The following is a 16,529-nucleotide window of genomic DNA, read 5'->3' on the forward strand; positions in this document are numbered from 1 at the left end:
GAGACACAACAAATCGATGAATCGATGGCAATACAGCCTAGAAACTCAGGAAACACCCACAAGTACAGACTGGGACATGCCATTACACTTAAGAATGTAAAGTGTGATCAGATTTCTGAACAATATCATAAATTTCATTTGTAATTAAATAGTGATGGTATTCTAATGAAAATATTAGTGCGATGTAAAGCAGTAATTGACATATAAAATATGTTTACAGTAGTTTCAAAATACCATTTTACAAATTTAGTTCTTGACAGAGAGCCACCAATTTGTCATTTATACCTTGTTCTCTTTTGCTCTGTAATAACAATAATCTTTACTTAATTTAATGTCTATCACTTGAATCCACTGATAACAGTGGATACAAATTAAAAAATATTCTTCAAATAGGAAACATGAACAAAAAGGAGCTTGCAACTTCTTTTTTTTTTTTTTAAGACTTATTTGTGTATTTAAGGGAGAGGAGAGAGCAAGAGAGAGAGCACCAGCAGGGGTGAGGCAGTGGAGAGGGAGAAGCAGGCTCCCCGATGAGCAGGGAGGGGGACATGATCCCAGAACTCCAGTGAGCACTTAACCAACTGAGTCACCCAGGCACCCTATGGAGTTTGCAACTTCTAGTATGGAGGCAAAAACCAAACCAAAACAAAACAACTTGTTTTAAAAAAAGAAAAAAGAGAATTTACCTATGTTCCTACAATCAACAGTATATCAATCTCCACACATTTAGAATTGTTTCCTTGGAGAAGCTTTGTATTATTAACATTTTCCCCACTGGACCTGCATATACACAACATAAATAGAGAATCGGAAGTTGTCAATCATTACCTTAAATATAGCTCCAGGCTGTAAAGTCCTTGGCTCCCAGGAGTAACAACCACAAAAACCTATTTAATGGGAGCTTTTGTTGTTAACATCTCTGGGAAACAATTGTGTTATCTTGTAATTTATCACAAGCTATTTTTTGATCCACTGCATCTGGTAGTGTAATAAAAAACTAAAACCACTTGAACAGGAAGAGAAATTGTGAAGACCTAAAATACAACCCAATTCACTGTTGTTTTATCCACAAGTTATTTCATCTTTTAATTTCTAGGACTACAAATCTCTTTGGCATTGTCTGTTTCCCCCTACTAGTTTAACAAACATGCCCTGAATTTTTGTCAACATAAGCTGTTTGGGAAGGAATAAGAAAGAGAAAATGTTCCTTTATTACCAGAAATAAGTAGAGAATCGAGAATACAAAATTAAGCCACTATCTTGAGTAAATGTAAAAATGAAACAGATGCTTATTAATTAAATGTGGGCAGGTGATGACAAGGCACCATGGCACATTGCACCAGCTGCAAAGAATGTAGACAGCTTTTATCCTACCAGACCATTTATTTATTATGCTACAGACACCTCGTGCACTAGAAAAGGTGTCAAAACAAAATGATACGAAAAGCTAAGATTTCAGGTTTTCAAACTTAGAACACTACTTGGTTTTACCTGCTTTTCTAAGGCACAATCTGACTTTCATGTTTAAAAGTTTTATGGATGCTCCAGTTCATGATATTTTTCTCCTACTAGAAACTGTAGGACTAAAATATTCTTTATAAAGTTCTGTTGCATACAATATGCCAAGAAGATAGACAGCACTGCTTTAAGTATGGAGTTTGCTTTTACAGAGTCCATAATAAAAGCAAGTATTCAGAAGAAAGCAAAAGATCTAGACAGAAAAACCTATGAAAACACAGATCCACTGATCAGCTGTTTATACCCAATTTATATTAAACTGAATTTTTGAAAATGGAGGATAAAATTTACAAGGCTTCTTGTGAGACAATGTGATGGCCACTCCATTCCATTCTCAATTTCTACTTCTGCTCAAATTAGTGGCAATCAAATTTTTTCAGTTAGGCAATTTGATAATGGGCCATTAGGGTAGTCTAATCAATTCCATCTTTTTTTTCCCCCTGGTGCCCCTGCACTCTTGCATAAAACTGGATTCAATAACATCGATTGACAATTGATCCTTAGTTTCTTAGTTTTTTAAAGTTATCACTTTTCTACCCGACTTTGATTTTTTTGTACTATGTGACTTTATTTGGATTTAATTTTACAGTAGTACAGAGAACTATTGATCTCATCTCTTTCATTATTTTGCTTACTTAAAGAAAATGATGAAACAAAATAAAAGACAATGAACAATAATAGAAAGTGCAGAAATGCAAGTAAGAACTAAACGAGGAAATGTTTTCCACATTTCCATATTTCCAGAATAGGATCTACAAGTTTATTCATTCCAAAGTAGAAAACATTAAAGGTCAGAAATGTTGAGATAAATCTGGTGCTTTTGTTGTGATTAGGGCAAAGTATCAAGAACCAACCTATCATCCAAATCCTTGGTCTAGTAAACTTGTACTAAAAGAAAGAATTACAAAAAGTGAAAAAGGTTATCTATGCAAAAATTACAGTAAAAAAATAAGGAACAATATTAATTTCTAAAAATTCAAATAAATTTCAAGTGGATTACCAATTCAGATAATTTTTACGTCAGCCATTAAAATATAATTGTGGAAACTATGGAGTATCCTTTACAACTTACATTATTGGGGATTTATCAATTACCATTTGAGAAAGTAATACCCACTGGTGAATCCTATCTATATGGGTTGTTTCCCAAAGCTACACAGAGGAGAGAAAAAAAAAAGGTTGAATAACTCAGATAAAAGTGAGAAGAGACAGAGAGATGATATGAAAATATGGGTGAAGCACTTTATTAGATATCCAAAATATATGGGAACAAGTTACTGATTATCCATAAATTCATAATTAAGGTGGTATCTTTTAGAGACTATATTAACCAGTTACAAGACAATGTCAATACGTTCCACCTCTTGGGGAATGGGAAAAATGCCAAGAAAATTTTCATCCATCTCTACTCTCTATGAGACATCAATGGGGCTACTCATATAATGATAAGGTGATAGGGACTCCCAATCCTAATGTTATATTATATATATATATATATATATATATATATATATATATATATATATATATATATAATTGCTATAACTCTCACTCTGAACTGAGTACCTGAACTGTTGTTGTGATATATATTCTTTCCAAATTTACGAGTTCAATGCTAAACAAAGTAGATGATTCCACAAAACTGACCTATATAGCCATAATAAACAAAAATGACAAGAAGGGTACACATAACAAAATTTAATGGCATAATTTACTTGAAAGATACAGAATACAATTGTGTTATTACTATATGAATACAATTATCTCTCCATTTAATATCTCTAAGGAAAAGGGGAGAACAGTGAAAATGAAAAATGGAAACAGCTGAATGACCTGGGGTGAGCTATTTCTTTATTTCCTTTATTTCCTTTATTTTTATTATAATACCGTCTGTGGAGGAAATAGAGGTTCATAGTAACAGAAAGAACAGCCTTTGATTAAGTGCCTGAAGAGTGCTTCAAAGGCAAAAAGCTAAAGTTACCAAACAAAGAAAAATAATGCATCTTCAAGGACAAATGCAGTTGAGGACAAATCTATAATGATGAAAAATTTCATGCATGACTTAGACTAAACCTTTATTTCCAAGATGATTTTCTAAATTCAAAATATGCAGCTGGTTATGTACAGCAAACTTGGGACCTGCAGTCCTTGAACAGAAGATCCTGGATGAAGTAGTAATGCATCATATAGGCAAGTGTCGATAAATATGCTGAAAAGAAAATCTCCGTCAGATCTTCTGTTGCTCCCTCTTTGCCAATAGAGATGATGCAGAACACTTCAGATCAACTCACTGAAGATGAAGCAAGCCACCCTGGCATGTACTAAGTTTATTAAGTGTAAACTTTAGGGTGAAATTTAAAGAGTAGATGCGGTGGGTCAAGGCTAAGCATCATTTAGAGGATGGTGACTTTCCTATTCTATCTATTAACCAGTATGCAATTTGTACCTGATACTATTCCCTCAGTGATAACTTTGAAGGTTTGATTCTCACGTAATATGGTCATGAGCCACTGATCAAGTAGACTTCACAGATTACTATAGGAGTAACTTGTTTGGGTAGGCGAAGGCAACAGTAGGCTGGAGAAAGGAGGCCATGAAAGAATGGAACACATGGAAATTGATATTGGGGTATCTGAATTTATCAGTTGGTAGCAGCTGAGAATAAATGTATGGCAAAGATCTCACACAACAGGTAAAGGATGCTAAAGCAAGGTTGTTAGACCAACAAAAGCCAAACATGTATGTTCCATAAAATAGGGTAGTGTGAAGATAATATTAAAGGTAAAATTTTAACTGATTCTATTTATATTTTGCAGGGAGTGCTTGATTCCACCCGAAGAGTTTTACTATTCATCATAATAAAAATAGTTCCTTTAGTTTAAACATTCAACTAGTTAATCAAAAATAATAATGAAATATACTATTATTCAACACTGCATGGAAAATGAGTATTTGTAATCCCTGAAGCATTCTCTGGATTTGTACTGTAATCTTTTCCCTATAATCAGGTCACTATTGATATCCTCAGTTCAAAGCATTTTATAATCTTGTTCTTGTCAAAAGGCAGACAGTGTTTTCACGGCTGAACTTGCCAGAGTCCTATAAGCCTTCACCCACAGGATCAACGAGCCTACTTTTGTGACCTACTCTTCCTTTCCCACATGGCTTGAGTGATTGCATGTCTGAGAATATTAAGGAATGCCAGCAGCTGTGTATGACAGAGCTATTTATCTCAGACAGCTCTCTTAGGAATGCAATGAAGTTATTACTAAAATGTTGCACAAAGTGTAAGTCCAACCATCATTTTATAATAGTTATTCTTTATATTGTTGTCTGGCTTTTAAAAATCTATTAAATGCATAACAAAGAAAGACATATTAAGACTACACACATTTTCAAGTGATAATACACCTTTGGTACCTTAGAAAGGAAGAATCTTTATATCATGAAAAATGCTACTGTACATGTTTTTAACAAAACAGATTTATTTTTACTTGGATTTCTGTATTGTATTCACTAGATGGCACTATCAAAGTATTTCTAAATCCATAAGTTTCTCAACAATATGTTCTGGTATTAAAAAATAGCATTTAGGTTTCTATGTACTTCAAAAAAATACATAACACTAAATTTGTCTCTTGAAAGGAGACTTTAAAAATGTCATTGAAGTAACCAAGATGTCCCAAATTAGCTTCTAGGACTGCAAATCCCGAGACTGAGTATAGTATTTTTTAAAGAGTCACTCTTTCCCCCTTCAGTTGTTAATTTTCCCCTTTAGCCTTTAAAGACAACCTTATAAGGCATTTCAAATCTACCTTCCATTTATAAAGCTATATGTGTACATCTTTTTTTTTTAAGATTTTATTTATTTATTTGAAAGAGAGAGAGAGAGAACAAGCAGTGGGGAGGGGCAGAGAGAGAGAGTGAGAGAGAGAGCAGACTCCCTACTGAGCAGGGAGCCCAGGCTCGATCCCAGGACCTGGAGATCATGACCTGACCCAAAGACAGATGCTTAACTGACTGAGCCACCCAGGTGTCCCTATATGTGCACCTCTTCTTGTCCAATTAACAACACTATCAGAGAAGGCAGATTCAAAATGCATGGCTGATGCTGGCAGTTTCTTTCCTCACAGGTTAGGTAGTTCTCTGAGAAGTAGGCAGAAATAGAGAGACTTAGGGAATCAGAAGTGATACTTTAGACAATCTTTCGTATATTTTTGAGGCTTCAGTCAATTATTTTGTGATAAAACAGTTTAGTGTGTATTGACTTCAAATTTAGTGTCTGCTACTTACGAAAATTGAGCAGCACTTATTGTCTCTCAACTTCATTTCCTTTTTGTTAAAATGTGAATAATAAACACTTTAAGGGCTGGTATGATGGTCAGATGAAATTTTTATATAGGAAAACATACATTATGTAAATGACCCAAATTGATATTATAAAAAGAAATGGAAATTGTATGTATTTGTTCGAAGAGAGCCAATTGAAGGTGATTTGATAGTTGTTGGAACTAGACATGTCAAGATGAGGATTGAGAAGGTAAATGAGTCCAACAACATGACAAAATAAATAGAGTTATAAATAAACTACTCTGGAAATGTTGAGAATATGGAGAATTTTCATGGCCCAGGAGAATCGGGGAAGGCTTCAGAGAGGAAGCAAGCTTTGAATATAAATACTGTGTGTTCTTCAAGGCCCGGCTTTTAAGAAGCCTCTGCACTTCCTGCATGTTCTCTTTCCTTGTCTGCGGGGGGATGCAGAGGACCTTGAAGTCCCACAGGATGGCAGGCAGACTCATGAGCAGAGGATTTGGGGTCGTGCACCTGAGGAAAGCCATCTGCTAAAAAGATTAAGAGAGCAAGATATGATCTTTCATTATGAAATTATGCAAGCTTCAAATCATATCTTCACTCCCTGTTGTGTTGTTTACATTTGCAATATATTTCTGGGAAAGAAAATTTTGTGTCTATTTGCCTGGTTCCCTATTTCCCTATATCAACCCCACAATTATCCACCACCAGCTGTAAAAGAAGTGCATCTTCATCAAATTCATCAATAGGACTTGCATATGTGTAAAAGGAGTACATTTTACAAGTGTATCCTTATGTTTTTATTTTGAAAGTGTTTATTAGAGTACTTCATTTTGATTTCTATTTTAACTTATGTAATCTTTACATTTATGTGTGTAAATTATATTGCTAAGGCTAGAAAAGTATGGAAAGTCCCATCTACAAATATCAATGCCATCTTACTACTTCCTTCATTTACTATTAATTCTTATTGGAAAACTTGCTTCCGTTTAGAGAAATTGGCTGTAGGCATGGCTTTCCTATTGATCACCTAACACAAGCCCTGCCTGTATAAAATCCTTCAGTCCTGTTGCAACAAAGCAGCTTTCATGAAGAATCACAAATTGGAGGGACCTGCTGAAATGCAGCATTTCTGTACCAAGACTCCCTTCATCATCCTGTTCCCATTAGTCTGACAACATATAGCTTAGACATTAAACAGAGTCTTTCAGTGCTGAGACAAGTCTAGTGTGGATGTCGTGACGTTGTATATTCAAGTTTCCTGACCAGATGTCTTTCTCTAAGATTTCCATCTCAGGCATTTAACCCCAGGAAAGTCTCTAGGAGTTTAAGGTTTGGGTAACTCCGGGGAAATGGCCAAGGGCTAGATGAGGTATTTTGGATAGACAAGTGGAATTTTAACGTTGCACCATGTGGGTAGAAGCTGATTCCATATTCTAATTTTAAAATACGTCCTACCCTTTCCCCAAATGTTTTCTTGCTGCCAAGCACAACAATTTTTTTCTTCCTCAAAATTCCAATGTAGATCTGCCCCAAAAGATTTAGATGTAGATGGTGCATCCATCATCAATGAAAATTACTTTCTAAAACATCTCCCCCATGCATGAAATGAAACTTTTATATTTTAACGTCACTTTTTTTTCCAAAACTTTAATCAGATATTGGTCAATGTCATGTAAGTAAACAAAAATACAACTTGTATTCACTAAAATAGAGAAGAATCCTATGAAGAAATTGAACAAATGAGAGTTCTAGAAATCTGTGCAACATATACATTAAAAATGTCTTAAGTATATGTATGTATATATACTTATACATATGGTTTTGCATAGATATGCATCAAGAAGCATGTAAGAATGTGCAAAGTACCCTTGTTTGTAGTAAATACTAGAAACAACCCAATTGTCCATTGATAGTTGAATGTCTAATTAACTTGAAGTACATGTGTTTAATACTGCACAGGCTTGAATTTGAAAAGCATCATTGAAGTAAAAAAAAAAAAAGAAGAAAAACACATATAGTATGGTTCTATTTATATAAGAGTCAGAACTTGATGTAAGTCAGGATGCACAGGACACCCCTACCACAAAGAATTTTCCAAACCAAATGTCAATAGTACTGACAATGAGAAACTTCTCTAAAGAAATATGAAAGCATAATTAATACAAACTCTAATTTTTATTGTAAATATTTTTTAATAAAAAGGAATCAGAATTACTAATTTTTTTTCCTTTTTGATTTTCCTTTTCGCTGATATTCTATTTTAAAAAATGGACTATTACTCAGCCATCAGAAAGGATGAATACCCACCATTTGCACTGACATGGGTGGAACTGGAGGAGATTATAGTAAGTGAAATAAGTCAAGCAGAGAAAGACAATTATCATATGGTTTCACTGGTATGTGGAACATAAGGAATGGTATGGAGGACCACAGGGGAAGGCAGGGAAAACTGAAGGGGAAGAAATCAGAGAAGGAGACAAACCATGAGAGACTTGGGACTCTGGGAAACAAACTGAGGGATACAGAAGGGAGGGGGGTGAGGAGATGGGTGGATGGGGTAACTGGGTGATGGGTATTAAGGAGGGCACGTGTTGTGATGAGAACTGGGTGTTACACACAACCAATGAATCACTGAACACTAAGAAAACAAAAACAAAAAACCACAAAAAATAAATAAATAAAATTTGGTATCTTTTTCATCATGAATTTTTTTCATCAATTTTGATTATTTTAAAATATTGCATTAAAATATTATTTATCTTAATTGCTGGGGTTTTTGTTTGTTTGGAGAGAAAGAAAGAGAGAGAGCACATGTGTGTGGGGGGTGAGGGGCAGAAGGAGAGGGGGAGAGAGAGAATCTTAAGCAGGCTCCCGGCAGGGCTCCATGTAGGGGCTTGCCCTCACGACCCTGAGATCATGACTTGAGCCAAAATCAAGAGTCTGAAGCTTAACCAACTGAGCCACCTATGTATCCCCTTGATTACTGAGTTTTTTGGTGCCTCTTTAAATTTTGGGCTTGAAGCAAGGGCCTCATTTGCTTCATGTTAGTCCCACTCCTGTGGAATGGTTCAGGTAGCAGGAAGGGCTTATAGAGCTTCAAAAACATTGATATTCTAATTTCTTTAATTTTATTTTTTTAATTTTTTATTTGAATTCCAGTTAGTTAATATAGAATGTTATATTAGTTTCAGGTGTACAATATAATAATTCAACAACTCCATACATCACCAGGTGCTCATCACAAGTGCACTTCTTAATCCCCATCACCTATTTCATCCATCCCTGTAACCTGCAAATTCTAATTTCTTAAGCAGAGCCACAGTTATGGGGGGGGGAGGGGTTGTTTCATTATTTTTATTTGAACTATACACATAGTTTATATACAGTCTTTGCTATTAATAGTTAAAATGAAAGCAAACTTAAAAAGAAAAATAAATTATGGTTAACTCATAGTCTATAAATATAAATCTTTATTATTTATATATGAATTATTAGAAACCTGCTATTTATTATGGATATGTTGGCTAAACTATTATTTAACATATCAACTATGCATTTGTTTTGGGTCAATATTATGAGAAAACTAACACAAAGGCATATAATGATGCTTCACCTTTAAATCCACTCATAAATATTCACAAATTTTATTCAAATACTCAACTTCTGCACACAAATCGAGCTTCCTTGAATTTTCCTGATGAAATTAGAAATATAAGGGATAAATTTACTTCAGTTGTGGTGCATCAATTCCTGACAATGCTTGGAAGCAGTAACTTAGCATGCAAATGTAACATTTCTATCTCTTCCTCTATTTCATTATCAAAATTCTTCAACTACCTTGTTCACTAGAAAGATGGAAGTCTTTCATTTGTTCAATTTCTGACTTACATGGGGATGTTCACTCCAGCAATACCTGTACATTCTTCTCCCAGCTAGGTAAAAAATGAAGATCAGGGATTCATTCATTATATGGTTATTTCTTCTTTATTGTTAATGGGCATTCAGTTGTAATCCCAAGTTAGAAAAATAACTATTACAACATAGTACTGTCTTTTTTCCTTCTCATTTACTTGACTGTCTTGTTCCTTAATTCTAATAAGTGCTCAAGTGGCATTGAAAGAGTTTTCATTACTGAAACTGGCTTTCCACCAGATTTTTCTTTGCTTTATCCCTAATGTCATTACAAATTGTATTTGCTTTTGAAAAAACTTTAAATGAGTTGGATTTTAGCTATACGCTGTTATTTGCATGTCTGTGTTGGCACTGTATTTTACAATGTACTCTTCCAAGCCAACATATAGGTGTGCCTACACGTGCGTGCACACATGTACACACACGAGCTCACACACACACACACACACACACACACACACAAACTCCACAAAGGTAAACTTCTGAGAGTGGAAGCAAATTAGAAACTCAACCCAACCTTACCCTCCAAAATTCAAAGCATGTTAGTGAGTGTTGTGTGAGCCTCCTAGAGCTGAGGACCTGGAACACAGGGGCACATAGGAGGCAAGTATATTTCTGTTAAGTCTTTTTCCAGCATAGTACATGTGGCAAATTGATCACAACACTCTTTTCACTTAGCCATGAAAATGCATTAAAATACTTCTAAAAAAGCACAGCAGGAGGTCACACCAATTTATCTAAGTTGGTGCCTAACTGTCTTCTCCGACAAATAAGAAAAATGTTAACTTCATTGAACCAAGTATTCTAAATCACCCTGTTGTATCAACTCAAATTTTCACAGTAGTCAGAAGATAAAATACCAACCAAATATATATATTAATTTATTATGTGTCTTGACCAGTGCACCTGGCAACACAGATTTCCACTTAGTAGGAAGAGGATGCAAGGGAAATACTGATGCTAGAAAAATCCATGACTAAGACAATGAAGCAGCTTAAAGAACTTCCAGAAATGCTTCATTGGTTCTTGGAACTTTTATTTATTTATTTTATTTTATTATATCTTTTTAGCAGAAATTGTTCCTTAGCAGTAGTCACATGGTTTGAAAAGCCAACTCTTTTCCATGGACACTCATGTTCATAAGGTTTATTACATAACAAAGTCAAGATATACAAACTGTGGGTTTTTGTTTGGTTACTTGCATTTTTGTTAATGTAACATAAATTTAGTGGACGAGGTATTGCAGTTATGAAGGAACGTCTACTGTGGCCAGGAAATATATATATATATATATATATATAAACACACACACACACACACACCTGTGATTATGTAATATACACACATATACATACACACAAACACACATTATTCATATATACATATATTATTAAACACACACATTTAATGTATATATATAATTTTTTCATATTGGATAAGAAGAAAAACAGAGAGCGAATTCTTCTGAAAGTAGCCTTTGCATACTTCTGGACACTCTTCCTTCATATAGGGCCTTTGTGAAGTTAGACTCTTAAAAATATTAACAATGTAATAGACATTTAAAATAAACAAGCAAACAAAGAACCCAAAGAATAAGCTATTGTATCTACTGTTCTCTACTCAAGAAGTCTAAAAGAAATAGTTTGGTTACCTTTATTTTTAAAAATTTTGGTTGTACAATATAAGATTTTAAAATTTAATATGTGTCTTGGGAAAGCAGTTTTATTTTCACTTTTAAATTTACAGCTTTTATTTTTTTTTAATTAGGCAGTGAATTTGACAAACCTTATTCAGTATAAATGCTAGGTTCTAAGGATTTGGGGAACAAGGTCAATTATTTGCCTTTCACTTTTAGAGACAGAGTGTATAAAACCTTGAATTGAAGTGAATCACTAGAAACACACAAGCATATTTAGTCTGAATCTGTTCACAAAATAGAGAACTTAATCTATACGCATACTGGAATGTCAGTAATGATGTTTACCAAAAGCACTTGTTATTTACAGGTAGGGCTTCTGGGTGATTTATAACATATTTCTTGTCTTTTTTGCATTGCTGAAGTTGTTTATAATAGTCATATACTCATTATGAAAATAATGTTATTACTATGAAGCCAAGTAAAATAAAATGTGTTAACAGACAAATCTTGAAGCTAAACAACCTAGTTAGAATTTGACATAGTTAACTATATACAGGGAGAGCATTAAAAATGAAACAAAAAAATCACTGCTGCATTTTATTTTCCCACTAACGTGCTGAATAACAAACTGGCGTATCACTGGAAGATTAAAGCCCTAATTAAAAGTTTACTATGAGCTGAACCACTCAATCAAAAGTGTTTCTAAATAATAATATATTAGAAGTGAAGGGAGGTAATAGGCATGTTCATTTATCTCTCAGATGAGAAAAAAAATGAACTGAGGTGTAAGAAAACTTGATGTATGCCATACAAGTGAATTCTCCCATAAATAAAAATTCTCAATATAGTGTAAAGATTTATAGTTAATGTAATGTAAGAAGAAAAGTTATTTCAAATAGGCTATCCCCAATTTTACAGGATATTTTCTAAGCATTAGTATTATGAATTATTTTATATAGTTTTTTTTTATTCCTGATCTTGCAGCAATGTTCCTTAGACATAAGTCTGTCCGAAGACTTAGATTTGAGAGCTAATGTGCACTTATGCTGAAATCATGGGCATTAATTGGTTTACCACCTTCTAATTTCTGTGCCAGCAAAGGAATATAATTCAAATTCTAAGAGGAACGAGAGGCCTGTCTAGAGTTAACATCTTCAGGGTAAATAGTTGGGAAATAAGGTGTCAACCAATTGTATAACAAGCTTTTGGGAAAGGTTTGCTTGAATCAATTCTGGATTTCTTGTTAATCAGATGAGGTTGTTTTCTTAATTATATTTTAAATATGAATCTTGATTTTTTCATACCTAAATGTCACAAGTGATTCTAAATATCTATATAATAGTAGTTTAATGTCCTTATTACATTGTTTAAAGAACAACTTTTGCTAAATTGAAATTTTAGAAAATTACCCTTCACTTCCCATATTTTGCCCTTCTGTGACTAATACTTATTAACCACAGAGGAGTGACAAAATGGTGAAGAAAGCAGAATGTGCTATTTCATTAAAAAGAAATTGAGTATTTGAATGTAGCAAAAGGGCAATATCTTAATATATAATCTGAACAGACGTATGTCCTAAAAGAAAGTAGGCACTACTACTTAGTAATTTACAAAGGAAGACCACATTTTTATTCATTTAACAGTTGATTGGATCTGCACAGAAAAGGCTTCAAATATACATCATTATAAATATCATAGTGGTGGATAGGATTATTAGCACCACAGAAGTCCTCCTTGCTAAATCACTAGTAGCTTTATAAGAGATATAAACTCTAGAAACACTATTCTGTTCTATTCCCTGCCTTTTACCACACCACCTGGCCTCAAAACTGAATTTCTCTTTCATTGTGACTTACTATGGCACTTAACATTCTGATATTCTTTTCTCATATATATCTCTTACACCTGATTTTAAGCATCTTGACAGGAGGCACTGTGTTTATTACTCTGAATCCTGAATTTTCATATAAGGGAGGTCACATGGTAAGCATTGAGTTGATGCCTCTGGAATAACTAAATATATGAATAAATGAATGAGTGAAGAGAATAACCGTTTAATCAATCAAGTATGTAAGGTTCATTTCTAGGACTCAGAAGGCTAGAAACACCCCCAATGACTTCTTGCTAGCCAGGTGCACCTCCATTACTCAAAAGGCATCCTTCATTAGTAGCAAGGCAACCATTGGTAGTGGCTTAGTATTTCAGTAAAGGATTGGTCCATGGCAGAACATTATATAAAAACTACATCCGAATAGTCTAGAGATTCATTTTTCCATTCTCTCAACTATGCCGCTATTCCAGATCAGATAAGATGTGTGCTGCTTATAAACCTCAGCATTTAAAATAAGATTCCAACAGCAAATGCAAAAATTATGACACTTTCATTACCTCGGAATTTGTAACACAAATCGATCTATTCTCTAAAATGACAATTTTGGGGGGAAAAGGGCCTCCTAAAGGGTACCCAGAAGGATCTTTTTTAAAAGAATAAAAAAGAAGTAAAAAAAACACAGAATATACAAAAGCAATAATTTTCAATTTCAAAGGAAGTGAAAAAAATGCACAAAACATAAATTAATGTCTAAACGTTTACTAAAGTTTAGTTGGGATTTCATTTTAGAAGGAATCCCAATATTATCTCTGAATTATTCACATTCTATTTTTTCTGGACATACCACTTAGCATTAAATGTCTTTATTCTAGATAGGAAATTTGATTTAATCCACTCAACTTTAGAGCATTCATGAACTAATTAATAATGTTTGATTTTCCATGTCTTGGGTTTCTTCTCCTGCTCCATTTGGATATCTCAGTTTAGACACTGTAAACTCATTATAACTTTACTCTGCATTATATTGGTCATAATTAATTTTACAATATTAGATCTGGGCCTTCTGGTAGCATTTTTATTTTTCTTAGGCTTTGATGGAACCATATGGTGAAACCATGCACTAAAATGGAAAGGCTTTGGATAACTAGAGATTACACCTACTCATATATTCCTGGTTCCATCAGAAACTCACAGAAACAAAAATTTGGCCCTTTTCAGTAAAATTATTATATGACTACTACTGAAAACATACTGAAAATTGAAAACAAGGCAAAACCTTTTAAGAGTATGAATTCAATACACTATGTTTACAGAGAAAACCCTTCAGGTTATTTATGAAGTATCATAGATGATCCCCATAATTATAATAAACATAATATATAGAACAGAAAGTTTCTCAATGGTTTTTAATGAATTATCAGTAAAAATGTGTGAAGATAAGCTACAGGGTATTTCATTTTTATTTGAGCTACATTTCTTCTTTAATCTCTAAGTAGAAAAGCTGTTTTTTACATACTGGAATGCTTATTTTTCATATCATTTATAACAAAGTGTTTTAGTTGAACGAAGTATGAACAACTAATATTTTTGTTGGAATTCGAACAGATAATCTATTACTTTCATATATTCTCTATACTTAGAATTACAAATTCTAGGCTGCCAGGGTCTGGCATCTAAAACATCACATGGATGAATTTCCATGGCAATAGGCATGACATACACTGCATACATTCTCTAGTTAGTTTTTGCCATAATCTCTATTTTCTTACTTTCTCTATTCTTTATTTTCCTTCTTACACTCCAAAGTTACTTGTGTTTGTCAATCTTGCTCTAAATCCTGAAGATTTTACTTCTCCTACTCTTTGAAAGAAAGCACATAATTCTGAAACAGAGAAACTTTACAGATCTTGCAATCTACATAATTTAATGTCACTGGTCAAACAAATGGAATACTATCAATAATGCTTACAAAAACACTTAGAATTAAGTTCCCACCATTTACCGCAAAACCCTATTCTATTTGTATTCTGTAATTAAAAAAAAATTGGAGAAAGTAGAAATAAACCAAAGTTGAAACAAAAAAGTTCATACCCACTGAACATTTGATTGGAGTGTGATTTTGCATAACCTACATGTATCCCTATTAAATTGTACTCATTTTAAATAGTATCTCCACTTAAAGAAAAAAGGACTACTTGAGCCTTAACAATCATTAATTTAAATATCAGCTTTAGGATTTCTTCAATTTATAAATGTACTGAATAATAAATTACAAGATGACATCATAACATACTATCATATTCTAAGTAAAACAATGATAATAAATCACTAGCACTTTTTGAATGCTTGTAACATGCTAGGCATGATGATTAATTTTACATATATTACTACTTGAAACTCTCACTACAACCCTAGGAACAAGTTACTGAAATTATGGCAATTATATAGATTTAGAAACTGAGAACTAGATACTTTAAGTCACTCACCTAAATTAACATATGTACTGACTCCACAGTCCAGTTCTTATTCACTGTGCCACACTGTCAAAAGTTAAACACTGATAACATTTTGAGTAAATGATTGATAAATTCCAGGTTGTCATTACAAAACAGAAATGTTAATGTTCTGCAGTAATTATTTTTAAATTTATATAAAGCAAATACATCATGCAACTGCTTAAAACATAAAATATTCCTGGGGCGCCTGGGTGGCACAGTGGTTAAGCGTCTGCCTTCAGCTCAGGGCGTGATCCCGGCATTATGGGATCGAGCCCCACATCGGGCTCCTCCGCTATGAGCCTGCTTCTTCCTCTCCCACTCCCCTTGCTTGTGTTCCCTCTCTCGCTGGCTGTCTCTATCTCTGTCAAATAAATAAATAAAATCTTAAAAAAAAAACATAAAATATTCTAGAACTTCACGTAAACAATAATGGGGCATTGTAAAGGAATATGTCTGTGTGCATATATATGTGTATTATATAGCCATATATGCTATTATTTTATATTATTATAAAACATATACTTTATTCGCTATCATACATGTTATTTACCCTACTAAATATACACACATATATATTTATATATATACATTTTGTATATGCACATATTAATTTGTTATCTAATATTCTGAGTTTTCTTTTTGCTGAATGCAGAAGTTTTATTTTTTATTTTTTTTACTTATTTTTAAAATTTTACTTTTTTAAAGTCATCTCTATGTCCAAAGCGGGGCTTGAACTCACAACCCCAAGACCAAGAGTCGCACGCTCTCCTGACTGAGACAGCTGAGCATGCCTGAATGTAGAAGTTTTAAAAGGGTA

The sequence above is a fragment of the Ursus arctos genome, unplaced genomic scaffold (genome assembly GCF_023065955.2).
Source record: "Ursus arctos isolate Adak ecotype North America unplaced genomic scaffold, UrsArc2.0 scaffold_18, whole genome shotgun sequence".
In the NCBI taxonomy this organism is placed as follows: Eukaryota; Metazoa; Chordata; class Mammalia; order Carnivora; family Ursidae; genus Ursus; species Ursus arctos.